Raw genomic sequence first — 15905 nt, forward strand, 5'->3', positions numbered from 1 at the left:
GGTGCTCCGCCTACCACACCGAAGATCCTGGGTTCACGCCCGGGCAAAGCAACATAAAAATTTTAGACACAAAGTTTTTCAATTAGAAGAAATATTTCCTAAGCGGGGTTGCCCCGCGGCAGTGATTGGCAACCACTCCGAATGTATTTCTGCCACGCAAAGCTTCAGAGGGAAAACTCATCTGCCTTTGCATATGCCGTTCGGAGTCCGCATTAAACAAGTAGGTCCCGTCCCGTGAATTTGTAGGAAAAACTAAAAGGAGCACGATGCAAATTGGAAGAGAAGCTCGGCCTAAAATCTCTTCGGAGGTTATCGCGCCTTACATTTATTTATTTATTTATGTATGCATCTATGTCAGAGAGTTTTGGGTATGGCCCACCACACTTACATGCGATAAAAAAAATTGTTTCCAAATTTTCGGGGGGTCCATTGACCAGAGCACCCCTTCAAGGAGTTCCCAGCGAAATTTATAGCTTCTTCAAACAAATTGTCAACCTCACCTACCTGTGGTGGATCTTGCTTATTTAGCAGGCTGTGGTGACACCAAAATCCTCACGGAAGGAGGAGGTTGAATGACCCAGAAGGTTAAACGTGTCCATATCAAATCTTTCCCGAGATGTTCGGGCTTGTACCTTAATGATGCTATTTTTCGGAACGTATCGAATATATTCGGCAAAGGACCATCAATATCGATGGTACTCCCCGAAACCTTCGGAGTGTCTTCTTATCACTACAAAAAGAAAAAGGAGGAATGAATTGCGGTTATTGATGATGGACAACCATCTTTGCACTAGATATGCATCAGGGCAGACGCAGTAGAACCACTCTCTTGGCCTAGCGTAAGTTCAACACCTTCCAAGAGCAAGAATGCTCGTAAACCGAGAACCAGCGGACGTGGGAAGTGGACTAATAGCACAGTCATTTAATTCGAAGGAACATGTGCGGGCTTAAAATTCTATCCACACAGAGTAGGAAAATTTCTTTATTGAGTCAAGCCCATTATGCAACAATTGCAAAAGAGAAAACATACTTCCTAGTCTGGTTCAACTGTGCTCTGGACCATGTAAGGAGTAACTTCTTACTTAATACTGACTAAACCCTGACCTGCAAAATGTATGTACTACATACGAAGTGTCCTTAATATAAGGCAAATTAAGGCAAGCAAGATCAAGGCAACGTACAAAGCATGGGCTTGTTATCGACGATGCATAGACAAGTTATAGAAATACTTCCGATTTGTTGTCGATAACAAAGGTTGTCGATGAGTTATTGGTTTGCCATCGGCATATTAGCAACTTTTTATCGAAAAGCTATCGTTATGATATTATAAATGAACGATTTGTTATCAAAAAGTTATCGATTTGTTATCGAAAATGTCTATAGAAAAGTTATGGTTATATTAACAAAAAGGTATCGATTTGTTGTTGGAGTGGTACCGCCTTTTTATCGGCGAACTATCAATTTGTTATCGAAAAGCTATCGATATTTTATTGAACAAATATTTTTTTTTGCACTATCGTTTGAGTATTTTGAAGAAAATTCTTCTTAATATGAAAATTCTTGAAAGTACGTGCCTATTGCATATGGCCGGGTACTGCTACAACAATAACAGCTGGTCGTTACAAGGCTAGCATTTTACATCACTGACCCTAGTCTACAGGAGGTAAAGCTATTAAGACCAATTATATGAATATAATCAGCCTACGACTGAAAGGCCACAATGCATCTTCTTGTAATAGGTTCTTCCCGAGCGATTAAGTTATACTTTTTAAATTATTTTCTTCTGCATTAGGTTAGGTTATGTTGAACTGGCCGGTCAATAAAGACCTCGCATACACTGAATGTGTCCATAGTGTTACCAGAATTTGTTTGACGACCAAACGTAATAATCCTAATCAGGTGCCAGGACTTCTATTATAGAATAACTCCGTTCTCTTGGAAAATACTAAAAAAGCTTTCTAGGACCAAGTTTAATTGCTGCCTCGAGATTTGGCAACTCTGCCACCCCTTACAGCTGAAGCCTTGACTTGGTGAGCGTAGGACACGAACATAGAACGTGCTCAGCAGTTTCTTACTTTACTATCGAGGCCTAACTTATATGCATGTAACGCCAGAAGCAGTGTCCAGTTAGAATGCCTATCGTAAGCCATAAGTTATCTCTTTTCAGAGATATTCGACTTTTTGTGAGTCTAATATCGTAGGAATTGCACATGATCTTGGAAATTTTGCAACCACGCGCTTTTGTCGACGCCTTTATTGCTTGATGGATCATATGCGACTCCTGTTTCATTTTGATTACTCCCAAACGGATCGAGACGTTTACCGTCGATTCAGCTACTGCACCCTCCTTTGCCGACGTTTTCTATTTCTCCTGCATTAGGTTGAAGAAATTACACTCGCACGACTCGAATGGCTTCTCCCCAATTCTTATGAAGTTAGCCTTGATAAGTTTTGCAGTGAAAAGAAATCCATATATAGCAGCATTAAGGCATCATCAAGCCATAAAGTTTTTCAAATATGCATCCAAAAATGTATTATTCTCTTAATAATAAATGTGAATTCATCAGCGCCTCTCAACTAACAAACTCATCATCTCGAACTAAAACAATCATGCAACAAATACTACAAAGCGCATAATGCGCGCAGTTATTACCCATAACCCAAATGCATAAGAAGAAGAAGATGCATCATTTTTGAAATCGCATATTCAGTACCCAGTTAACTTTGATGGTTAACAAATTCAACGCTGCAAATTTGAGGTGCGCAAAGATGTGATGATGGCTGTGCCGCACAGTTTACAATTGGCATATATTTGCAATTCAGCAATGTTAACACCACCAATGCCAGTCTAATAAAAACGTGAACCTTTATATATAGCTTATTTAAAATAACCATAGATCTTATGTATGATCTAGGCAGATGAGTTTTCACTGAGAGCTTTTCATGGCAGAAATACACTCGGAGTGCTTGCCAAACATTGCCGAGGGGCGATCCCGCTTAGAAAAATTTTCTTCTAATTGAAAAACTTTATTTCTAAAATTTTGATGTTGCTTTGCTCAGGGTGTGAACCCAGGGCATACGGTGTGGAAGGCGGAGCACGCTACTATCACACCACGGTGGCCGCCAACCGCAGATATTATGCTCGAAAAATAGTTAAGAAAGGGTAAACGTTACTCCTATAAGCTTTATCTCGTATTCGTCCATGAGTTTCTTTTCCCTTCGAATAATATTTTTTATGCCTGCTCTGGGTTGGTGGTTTAGAAATGAGTTTGAGGCCAATGCTGCTGCCAACTTTTGCCATTAAAAATCTAGCAAGATCTTTCGAAGTGGCCTTCTTTAGCTGATGGATAAAGCTCTGTATTGTAAGCACTGTCAAAGCATACACAAATTTCTCCATCACCTATTTGAAAAATTTGTTTTTGTAGATATTAGAATAACTAGACTGTGACTACACTTCACGATAGCAATGGCAGCCCTTTTACAATGGGTCAGTCGAATATAAATAAACCGAAATAAGAAATAATAAATTAGCTTCGTTTCCTTTCTATTGGGAAAGGTGCACTCGTCAACGTCTCTTTCGCCTTATTCAGAATCATATTTTCCAACGCCTGGTGTACCCGGAAAGCACGTAAGGTCATCCAGCTTGCTGGCTTTAAAAGCTCAAGTCCTGAAAGCATGTGTATCACCCCGATGAGCGCAGGCCTCGTTTACTGCAGTCAAAGAAGCGTTCTTTTTGTGAAGTAGTGAGGAATGTCTTAACTTAAAAGTTGTTTCTCCATTCTCTCTGGAAACCTGTGCTGCTCTTAGTGGCGGTATGGAGTGACGAATATTAGATGTGCGAAGGCAGTAAAGAGTCCAGGGGATAACATAACGTCTACGGCCAAAAGATCAATTGACTTTATGACCACTTTAAAGGATCACAAGGTCGATATACTTTATGACCTTTCTCATAAAGAAAGCGGAGCAGGGGAAAATTTGGATTTATCTTTTGTTTTTAGTTGAATAAGAAAGAAGACTTTATAGGGGGATTTTTCTTAGGATTTTTTACTAGAATGGGACCTTGTGGTCATTTGAGAAACAAAAAGTTGACCTTATGTCCATTTCGGAAAAGCAGGATGGTCACAATGTCAATCTCGTTGACATTGTAATATATAAAACTTGACGTTGGGCACATTTCATATGGTCATAACTTCAATTGACTGTGGCCATTTGAATCGGTTATAAATTTAATTTACGTTCCGGCCGTTGACCTTATATCACCACTATATCACAAAGAACTCTAGTGCCAGCTAGTCAAATAAATTTCCTATGTAACGTAAGTTTTTTGATGCGTTAAAAGCTTCTTGTAAACGTTGCTTGTTCTTGTCCCTTTTCTACTGTACAGAAGTCCTTAAGTCGATCCCAAGTGGGAAAAATGATGTGTGGATTGTAATGAGAAGCTCAACTTTGGGCAAAGGCGACATTGTTAAGCGGAGCAGTGTTTTTTCATCACAAATCCAAACAGCACGCAGACGTCGCAGTGTCTAATAATTTCGTTGGTGAATGATCTCAAAAAATAGTCTGTGATACATTTGTTTTGATCGTCGTCATAGAAGCCTATTCCAAAGTAGTCCTACTTTTTAGAGATAGTTTTATAAGTGGAGAAACTCCAAACTGGGTATGGGTGCAACATTACACGCAGTTTAGGTGCATATGCGTTATGCGAAAAAAGAAACGGCCGATATGTGTGAACGCGAGAAGGTCCATATGCAGGGAAAGTTCTCCCCAAAAATCACGCGCATGACGGAAGATTTCAAACCTGACATTCCGAACAATTATGGCCGATTTGGGAACATTTTCCACATAACGAGCTAGGGAAACCGCGGACGCGATACTCCAATAACTCACCCTGGAGATTCCTTTCAATGCCTTGAAAACAGGATTGAATATTTGAACCTCTAGTAGGCTCTGCCTAATACATAATAAAAATGGTCATACAAACCCTTTGAACTACCGCAGACTTAGTTTTCTTAATATTTCATTTATTATGCGAAAGACTGAAGCCCACCCCATCAACGAGTTGTCTTGGGAAAGGCCTTTATCGCAGCGGAGCGCTATTTCTCTCCCACCATAGAAACAACACTGCTGCTTCGCTTGCGCACCTCGCAATTTATTATTGTTTTAATGTCTTGTCGCAGCCATCACTTACGAAATATGGCAATGATGTCAGCCTTATGACGAGGACATCAACCTGCCGGGTATCGACTTTTCCTTTTGAAAGGGTCAAACGTTCTTTGCCTTCGAATAATAGCCCTTTAAACATTAACCTTGATCGGCGTAAGGAAAAATTGTTGTCATCCTGTTAATGTTAATGCTGTTATTGCAATCGCAAAAACACCCCTCGAAGGTTAATTGGAGGGCGGCGGACTATCGCTTTTGGATACTCGTAGTTAATGAAATTCTAGAAATCTTCAGGGAAAAAAGACCAAGTATACTCGCATACGCTAACTACGGTTAGCCAAACCAGTGGTTAGTTAGCTCATGGAATACGTGTTTTGCAGCATTTCAAACGAGCGGTAAATCCAACAAAAAGTTGCCGAAGCTAAGCGGCACAACAATAAATCTGTCTTCTGAAAATAATATCTTCGCATGATTCCCAACTCGAAATAAAGCTGGATAAGGAAAATTGAGGTGAGATCAAAGATACCTCTGGCAGCATACTACACCTGCAAAAGGTATTATTTGACCGCTACTAACGTATTCGCTCTTGTCTGGTGGAAGGCGTTAGAAAAAGGAACAATTAACCTCAGCACCTCAGGAAGGGTTAAACGTCATATCTCACTTGTCACCTCTACAAGTGTCCATGCAGCAAATGGGCGCGAAACTCTATGACTAAGAAAATCCAAAATATGGGAATCTAGCCAAAAAAGATTCCGAAATGGACATAAGAGAGGCGTACAGCTATGTGCGTAAATCGTTGGGTGATCTCCAGAGGAAAATTCATTGGGAATATGAGATAAGGGCAACGGACTTGCTTTGGAACAGTTTGGATGATTGAGAATCTCAAATTCCTTGTGCCCATGTTTGGATAGAAAGGGAACTAGTTTGCCTCTCAAGCTAAACAAATCTGCAGTGAGTGTATTTACGGGTGTAATCACAGGTCATTGCGCTATTGCACCAATACTGCGCCGGTGGCGCATACCGAATAAGCTCCCTCTGCAGAGACTGTTAGAATGAGGAGGACGAGGTGTTGATTCCTCACTTTCTCTGCCGATGCCCAGCCCTGCAAACAAAACGACACAGTTTTCTGGGCGTATGGTCTTTCCACACTCTGGCGGAGGTTGAGACATCAACATAGGCCAACCATTTAAAATGCAGCGGCTACGTTGGCTGGGCTATATTATGCGAATGAAAGATTACGCTGAGGCTAAGGAAATATATTTTTTTTGTGGTTTCTGCTAATGGAAGCAGAGGACGAGAGTGCCCCACTTCGCTGGAAGGATCAGGTGCAAAACGATTTAAAGTCGCTTGGTGCGACCAATTGGAACCAGTTGGCAGAGCGAAAAAGCGACTGACGCGTCTTGTCGGACGGCCATAGCCGTTTAAACGGTTAAGCGCCAATTAAGTAAGTAAGTAAGGCGAAGATTGAGTAGGCGGATCTTGCGCTCCTACTTAAGTTGATTAGAAAAGCAAGTGGTCGGTTTAGGACTACTGGTAAGTAATCTGTTTGGTTGAATGTGCCGCCCCCCAAAACTGAGGGCACTCATATCGGACAAACATATTTCCGAGTGGAAGTGTAGAAAATTCCTATGAACGCTCTCTTAACCCAACTCAACCCTCATGTATACAAATTGATATAAAAAGTTTCGGTCCCTCACTGAGCTGGGAAAAGCAGATAAAGGAACGTGAGCATTCATGAACAAGCACTTCCAACTTGAGTGAGCTCCTAAACGAGTGGCGCTCCTCGCGCTGCTGGCGTATTCTTTATCATGTATAACTACTAACACAATTATTTCAAGGTCCTACTGCCAAACGATGAAAAAAGTTTGCTTGTACGTGTGTGGGTGTCAGAATGTGATGCTCTGTATGAATCGTTCACCCCCACCATTTAGTGGATTCAAATAGAATTTGCATATTTGATATGAGTATGCGGCACACAAATATTTACAAGGCGTGTGGTGTTCATTACGAGCCACTCACACTTGCAATTATCCATATTCAAATATTCATACACATACACAAAGACGAGCAAACACAGTCATAGCTGACTGTCACCAGCTCATTCGAATTCATTGTGCAACTATGCCATTGCCACAAGCAACCACTGCGCTATCCGAGGATTCCTTTCAACATAGACACCAACAAAGCATTGAGCCAAGTGCCAAGCCATCATCAACGCGCTACTAACCGTGAGTCTGTCCGTTTGGAATTCTCATAGCAATACTGCAATAGCATAAAATAAAAGCTGTTAGTAAACACTTTTGTAAAACAATTTTCCTCTTTTTGAATATTTCATGTAGCAAATGAATGAATGTGGCAACACGTCGGTTGATTTCATTGGTTGCATGCAGCTACTCAAAATGCTAACGGGTGATTGTGGTATTTATATTCAATGCCATTTAATTGCATTGTAACCAACATTGTTGTTTTTGTAATAACTAATTGTCAATGCGGTTGTCATCATTAGTCTTATTGCTGTTGTTGTTGCCGCTGGAGTTTTGATCAAATAATAGGAATTATGAAAAAACACAGCAAAATCACTTCCAACGGAAGTTATGCAGTGCACTAAGCTCTTTTAGATTTTGTTGTTGGTAATAGTCACTATCGAATTGCAAATATCTGAGAAGAGATCTTTTAAGTAGGTCACATAAATGTAAATTTCAATTCAATTGAATTTGGGTGTTAATTTAAAGTGTTTTTAATTCAACATCTTATTGGCATTCATAAGTTGGATATCCAGTCACTTGCCCAGTAAGTTATCCAGTTAGTTACCCAGTCACTTACCTAGTAAGTTACCTAGTCATTTATCCAGTAGGTTACTCAGTTAGTTATTTCAGTACCGTTCGCTACTTACATATCATGGGATTCAAGGGATTGATAAGCGCAATAGGTACACAGCTTTATAGCTTCAAAGTTTCCGCAACCCAAATGTTAACCTCACCTATGCGAGGGGAATCCTGTTACAAATATTAATGTATCATAAACCTATTTAGCAGACGAGGCTCGGGCAATCCCAAGCTCCTCATGGAACTAGGGGGTTGGGGGCGGGATGACCTTGAAGGTTTAATGTGGTCATATTAATCGTCCCCGAGATGGTCGGGCTAGTACCTTAATGGTGCTTTGTTACCGGAAAGTACCCGATCTATATCCGGCAAAGGATCATCAACATAAATAACACTCCCCAAAATCTTCGGGAAGTGTCTTTAACGTTAATACAACAACAACAACTTACATGTCAGGGTTGACTGGTTGGAAGCCGGAAGAGGATATGTAAAGTCTTTGTTTCTTCTTAATTGTTTTCAAACTACCAAGGAGATAATTATCGAGTCGAACAAAAAAACCGTGAAAAACTGGGGTACAATGAACACATGAGAGGAAGCCATCTGTTTACTCTAACGTAAAGGTAAAACTTAGCTCTTCATCCATTCGAATAACACGACATAACCAGCACAGCCGCTTGTCTTTGTAAGCTTAATAATCTCCATGGAACCAGTTTTTACACCAAAAAAAAAAAGGAATTTCATGTACAAAAGGAGAGTACTTGCTTCGACTAATCTTTTGGCCTTTAAAGATCAGATCTTTGTTTCGCTGACAAAATCTAACTTCTTCGGAATCTTTATGGTGAGTATAGGTAAGTTTTCTCGAAGAAAGGGTTGTGTAGAGGTGTTACTTTAGTTCGGCATACATACCATGATGGACAATTGAATCGAGTCCGAATATAACAAGTAAGGAAGGTTAAGTTCGGGTGTAACCGAACATTACTTACTCAGTTGAGAGCTATGGTGACAACATAAGGGAAAATAACCATGTAGGAAAATGAACCGAGGGAAACCCTGGAATGTGTTTGTATGACATGTGTATCAAATGAAAGGCATTAAAGAGTATTTTATGAAGGAGTGGGCCATAGTTCTATAGGTGGACGCCATTTAGGGATATAGCCATAAATGTGGATCAGGGTTGACTCTAGAATGTGTTTGTACGATATGGGTATCAAATTAAAGGTATTAATGAGGGTTTTAAAAGGGAGTGGTGGTTGTTGTATAGGTGGTCGCCTTTTCGAGATATCGCCATAAAGGTGGACCAGGGGTGACTCTAGAATGCGTTTGTACGATATGGGTATCAAATGAAAGGTGTTAATGAGTATTTTAAAAGGGAGTAATCCTTAGTTCCATAGGTGGACGCCGTTTCGAGATATCGCCATAAAGGTGGACCAGGGGTGACCCTAGAATTTGTTTGTACAATATGGGTATCAAAAGAAAGGTGTTAATGAGCATTTTAAAAGGGAGTAATCCTTAGTTCCATAGATGGGCGCCGTTTCGAGATATCGCAATAAAGGTGGGCCAGGGGTGACTCTAGAATTCGTTTGTGCAATATGGGCATCAAACGAAGTTAATGAGTATTTTAAAAGGGAGTGGGCCTTAGTTCTATAGGTGGACGCCTTTTCGAGGTATCGCAATAAATGTGGACCAAGGGTGACTCTAGACTTTGTTTGTACGATATGGGTATCAAATGAAATGTGTTAGTGAGTATTTTTAAAAGGGAGTGGGCCTTCGTTCTATAGGTGTTGGCCTTTTCGAGATATCGCCATAAAGGTGGACCAGGGGTGACTTTAGAATATGTTTGTACGATATGGGTATCAAATTAAAGGTATTAATGAGAGTTTTAAAAGGGAGTGGTGGTAGTTGTATATGTGAAGGCGTTTTCCAGATATCGACCAAAATGTGGACCAGGGTGACCCAGAACATCATCTGTTGGATACCGCTAATTTATTTATATATGTAATACCTGCCAAGATTTTAAGGGTTTTTTATTTCGCCCTGCAGAACTTTTTCATTTTCTTCTACTTAATATGGTAGGTGTCACAACCATTTTATAAAGTTTTTCCTAAAGTTATATTTCGCGTCAATAAAACAATCCAATTACCTTACCATGATCCATGCCTTTTTTCGTATTTGGTATAGAATTATGGCATTTTTTCATTTTTCGTAATTTTCGATATCGAAAAAGTGGGCGTGGTCATAGTCGGATTTCGTTCATTTTTCATACCAAGATAAAGTGAGTTCAAGTAAGCACGTGAACTAAGTTCATTAAAGATATGTCGATTTTTGCTCAAGTTATCGTCTTAACGGCCATGCGGAAAGAGAGACGGACGACTGTGTATAAAAACTGGGCGTGGCATCAACCGATTTCGCCCATTTTCACAGAAAACAGTTATCGTCATAAAATCTATGATTCTACCAAATTTTAAAAGGATTGGTTAATTTTTGTTCGACTTATGGCGTTAAAAGTATCGTAGACAAATTAAATGAAAAAGGGCGGAGGCACGCCCATTTTGAAATTTTCTTTTATTTTTGTATTTTGTTGCACCATATCATTACTGGAGTTGAATGGTGACGTAATTTACTTATATACTGTAAAGATATTAACTTTTCTTTTAAAATTTGAATTAAAAAAAAAATTTTTTTTAAAAGTGGGCGTGGTCGTTCTCCGATTTTGCTGATTTTTATTAGGCACACATACAGTAATAAGAGTAACGTTCCTGCCAAATTTCATCATGATATCTTCAACGACTGCCAAATTACAGCTTGGAAAAATTTTAATTTACCTTCTTTTAAAAGTGGGCGGTGCCACGCCTATTGTCCAAAATTTTACTAGTTTTCTATTCTGCGGCATAAGCTCAACTCATCTACCAAGTTTAGTCGCTTTATCTGTCTTTTGTAATGAATTATCGCACTTTTTCGGTTTTTCGAAATTTTCGATATCGAAAAAGTGGGCGTGGTTATAATCCGATATCGTTCATTTTAAATAGCGATCTGAGATGAGTGCTCAGGAACCTACATACCAAATTTCATCAAGATACCTCAAAATTTACTCAAGTTATCGTGTTAACGGGCGGACGGACGGACGGACGGACATGGCTCAATCAAATTTTTTTTCGATCCTGATTATTTTGATATATGGAAGTCTATATCTATCTCGATTCCATTATATATGTACAACCAACCGTTATACAATCAAACTTAATATACTCTGTGAGCTCTGCTCAACTGAGTATAAAAAGATGTGCCGTAGATGAGTCGCCGGTACAAGGTGAGATGAGATGCAGAATGGTAGTATCAATGACCGGTCAATCGTTCAAGTTGTCGGTAGATGCATTGAACGGAGTGGCTGATGCCGAAAATGGTGGTGAATCAATAGAAAGAAACCCAAGATTAGCGGTTGGAAAATCTCCTTGTTTAGGAAATGTTTTGTGGTAGCTACCCCGAAAAGAGGATCCTATTTATACTACCAGAACACCCGAGGACATGAATAATAATTACTTAGAGAGCCGAGGCGTGTCAACGATGTAGTTTCGAAATTATCAATTATCTCTATCTTCTATAAATTATTCAAAGATCTGAGTATGGAGAGAACGAAATTCTTCTCCTCAATTCCAGTAAAACTTGGACAGTCAAGCATAAGGTAATCCGACAACTTTATCTCATCATTCTACATGCAACTCTAGCAGGCTTTTAAGACTAGTCAGAACCGCGATTCAAGGGGTTAATAAGCGCAATACAAAGCTCTATAGCTTCAGAGCTTTCGTACCCCAATTGTCAACCTCACCTACGTGAGGAGAATCCTGTTATAAGTATGACTGTATCACACACATATTTATTCCTCGTGGAACCAGGGAGTGGAGATCGGGAGGGCTTAGAAATTTAATGTGGTCATTTATATCGTTCGCTCGATGATCGGGCTAGTAACTTATTGGTGCTTAACAAGTTCCGGTCTATATCCGGCAACGGACCATAAACATCGATAACACTCCCCAAAACCTTAGGGGAGTATCTTTATCGCTAATACAACAATAAAAACACTAGTCAGAACCCCCTTAACCAAAGAGGCGACCACAGCTAGATCTTGAAGCATGGACTTGCCACTTTCATCGAGCTCCTGACAGAAAGACCCCACTGCTAAACTTACTCTCCAACTTTGAGCCGTCCCTTAACAATGTAACGCATCTTATTGACTTGGCTGGGAAGAAGCCAAAGTTGGAGGTTACTGGAGCGCCAAAAATCATTGAGCAATAGCCTATATCATATAGCTTGATCAACTCCTCTCGCGCAGCCGCCTTGGCCAAAATATCCACCGAATGAATGTTCAGCATCACGTTCAAAGCCAAAGTGGGGTATTGTTCTCAGAATGCCGTTTATTCCAACAAGCGACTTTTGCTGTACGGAATTTAAGATAAAAATGATTCAGAAGTTTACATATTCAAGGCAAACGATGATCTAACGACCGAATTATAATATTTTATTACTGATCACTTATTACTCTGGAGGTTCGTCTATTGGTATCGACTAGATCTATGAACACTGTGAGCACAACGTTAAAGGTTTAATGATATATATATGCTGTATGAGCCGAATGCGGCGGAGAAAGACGGAGAGTTTCATTGAATTGATAAAAACATGTCATGGAAGAATTGATATTTTTTTGGGGACCCAAATTGGCGGCAGTAAAAGCTATGTAGAAGTAACTGGCATAACTTGTTCCTTACTTATTTACTTAATTGGCGCTTAACCGTCTAACTTGTTCCGTAACGGCCAAAAAGGAAGCTAAGCATCTTTAATGCAACACAAAGAGCCGCACCACGCCGAGCTAGCTTATCGGTATCTAATTTCCTTGAATATCAAAAAAATAAAACGGATTCACCAGGTTCATGCTAACTCTTTACACTCTCTAACAGCCAAAAGAGGATGGCTTTAAGCCTTTATTCCTCTTATCATAACTATACAACTTTTAGATGCGATCCTTTCACTCCGAAAGGGGTCTTGCTTCCGCCTTTAGCTTGTGGTAGCGTATGCACACTTTCTCTGCTGTTTTCAATCTCTACGTGGCCCAGTAGGCCATTTCCTTCCGCTGTGGTCGTACATCATACAGCTTGCTTTTTCAAAGTCGCCGGTGTTCAGTTACTTCATTACACTTTTTATTTGGATATTTACAAAATAAATTATGCCTAACGCAGATAAACACAAATAAATTATATAAATTGCAAATATTTGCATATTTTAGGGTTGCTAATTGTATAGCAATAATTACGTGACCAATTACAAAATAATTGACTTATATTTAATCAAAATATAAATACTGCAATTAAATTTGTGGTCATATTTTTATTTAGGCATTTAGCTACAGCGAATGCTATTAGAGAACCAATTCGTTTTTAACTACCTCCCATGTTTGAGTCATTAACCCAAAACATGTGTATGAGACTCCCATAGTTTAAGTCCTGAAACCATTTAAGTTTATGTTAAACTAGCTTTACCCGACGTACGTTGTAACGCCCGAGATCGAATGAATGTTGCGTTATTTTTATACTCAGCGTGCTTTGCACACAGAGTATATTAACTTTGATTGGATAACGGTTTTAACTTTGATTGGATAATGGTTGGTTGTACAGGTATAGAGGCATCGAGATAGATATAGACTTCCATATATCAAAATCATCAGGATCGAAAAAAAATTTGATTGAGCCATGTCCGTCCGTCCCTCTGTCCGTTAACACGATAACTTGAGTTAATTTTGAGGTATCTTTATGAAATATGTATGGTAATTGGTATGTAGGTTCCTGGGCACTCATCTCAGATCGCTATTTAAAATGAACGAAATCGGACTATAACCACGCCCACTTTTTCGATATCGAAAATTTCGAAAAAGCGAAAAAATGCGATAATTCATAACCAAAGACGGGCAAAGCGATGAAACTTGGTAGGTGGGTTCACCTTATGACGCAAATTAGAAAATTAGTAAAATTTGGGGCAATGGGTGTGGCACCACCCACTTTTAAAAGAAGGTAATTTAGAAGTTTTGCAAGCTGTAATTTGGCAGCCGTTAAAGATAGCATGATGAAATTTGGCACGAACGTTACTACTATTACTATATATGTGCTAAATAAAAATTTGCAATATCGGGTAACGAACACGCCCACTTTTTAAAAAAAATAATTTTAAAAGTCAAATTTTAACAAAAAATTGAATATCTTTACAGTATATAAATAAATTATGTCAACATTCAACTCCAGTAATGATATGGTGCAAAAAAATAAAAAAATAAAAGAAAATTTCAAAATGGGCGTGGCTCCGCCCTTTTTCATTTAATTTGTCCAGAAAACTCTTAATGCCATAAGTCGAACAAAAATTTACCAATCCTTGTGAAATTTGGTAGGGGCATAGATTCTATGGCGATAAGTGTTTTCTGTGAAAATGGGCGAAATCGGATGAAGCCACGCCCAGTTTTTATACACAGTCGACCGTCTGTCCTTCCGCTCGGCCGTTAACACGATAACTTGAGCCAAAACCGATATATCCGTACTAAACTTAGTTCACGTATTTATTTGAACTCACTTTATCTTTATATTAAATTGGGCGAAATCCGAATATGGCCACAACCACTTTTTCGATATGGAAAATTACGAAATATGAAAAAAAAAAAAATGGCATAATTCTATACCAAATACGAAAAAAGGGATGAAACATTGTCATTGGATTTGTTTATTGACGCAAAATATAACTTTAGAAAAAACTTTGTAAAATCGGTGTGAAACCTACTATATTAAGTAGAAGAAAATAAAAAAGTTCTGCAGGGCGAAATCAAAATCCCTTGGAATCTTGGCAGGAATACTGTTCGTGGTATTACATATATAAATAAATTAGCGGTACCCGACAGATGATCTTCTTGGTAACCCTGGTCCACGTTTTGGTCGATATCTCGAAAACGCGTTCACATATACAACTAAGGGCCACTCCCATTTAAAACCCTCATTAGCACCTTTCATTTGATACCCATATCGTACAAACACATTCTAGAGTCACACCTGGTCAACATTTATGGCGATATCTCGAAATGGCGTCCACCTATAGAACTATGGCCCACTCCCTTTTATAATACTCTTTAATACCTGCCATTTGATATCCATGTCATACAAACACATTCCAGGGTTACCCTAGATTAATTTTCCTACATGGTGATTTTCCCTTATTTTGTTTCCAAAGCTCTCAGCTGAGTATGTAATGTTCGGTTACACCCGAACTTAGCCTCCCTTACTTGTTTCTGTTTTCATTGTTCATAATTTGGTTTATTGTTCTGTAAATTGAATTGAATTTCATACGCATATTTGGTGAAATTTTCGTTTAAAATATAGCTGGCCATGGGAAAAGCACAAACTCTCTAAATGGAATCCTGCAACCGTAAGCGATAGTCCTTGTGTTTTGTTGATTGTAATTGCAAAAGCAAAGCGCTCAGGAAACTGTAAATGCTTAAAACTGAATGGCAAATCTGTAGGACTCATTGGGATCCGTGGTATGAGCACACCTTCACCTTTGCTTTTACCGCTGATGATTGTTGCTTCGATAACATTCGCCATTAATTTCTTAACGGAAAGTCTGGTTCCATTGCACAATTTTGGTGGGTTTAAATTCCCAAGAAGCATGATTGGTGAGCCAATTTTCAAAGGTTAGTATATACGCAGGCATTCCAAGTGATTCAATTGAATAATTCACAATTTGATCTTCATCTATAACTGTGTCGATCGATTTATATTTCGTCGCTTCACCAGGCATTTGGTTTTGAATGCGATCATTGATTTTGTTAACATAATCATTTTTATACTCAGCGTGCTTTGCACACAGAGTATATTAACTTTGATTAGATAACGGTTGGTA

Source organism: Eurosta solidaginis, chromosome 4 (genome assembly GCF_040869045.1).
Source record: "Eurosta solidaginis isolate ZX-2024a chromosome 4, ASM4086904v1, whole genome shotgun sequence".
NCBI lineage: Eukaryota > Metazoa > Arthropoda > Insecta > Diptera > Tephritidae > Eurosta > Eurosta solidaginis.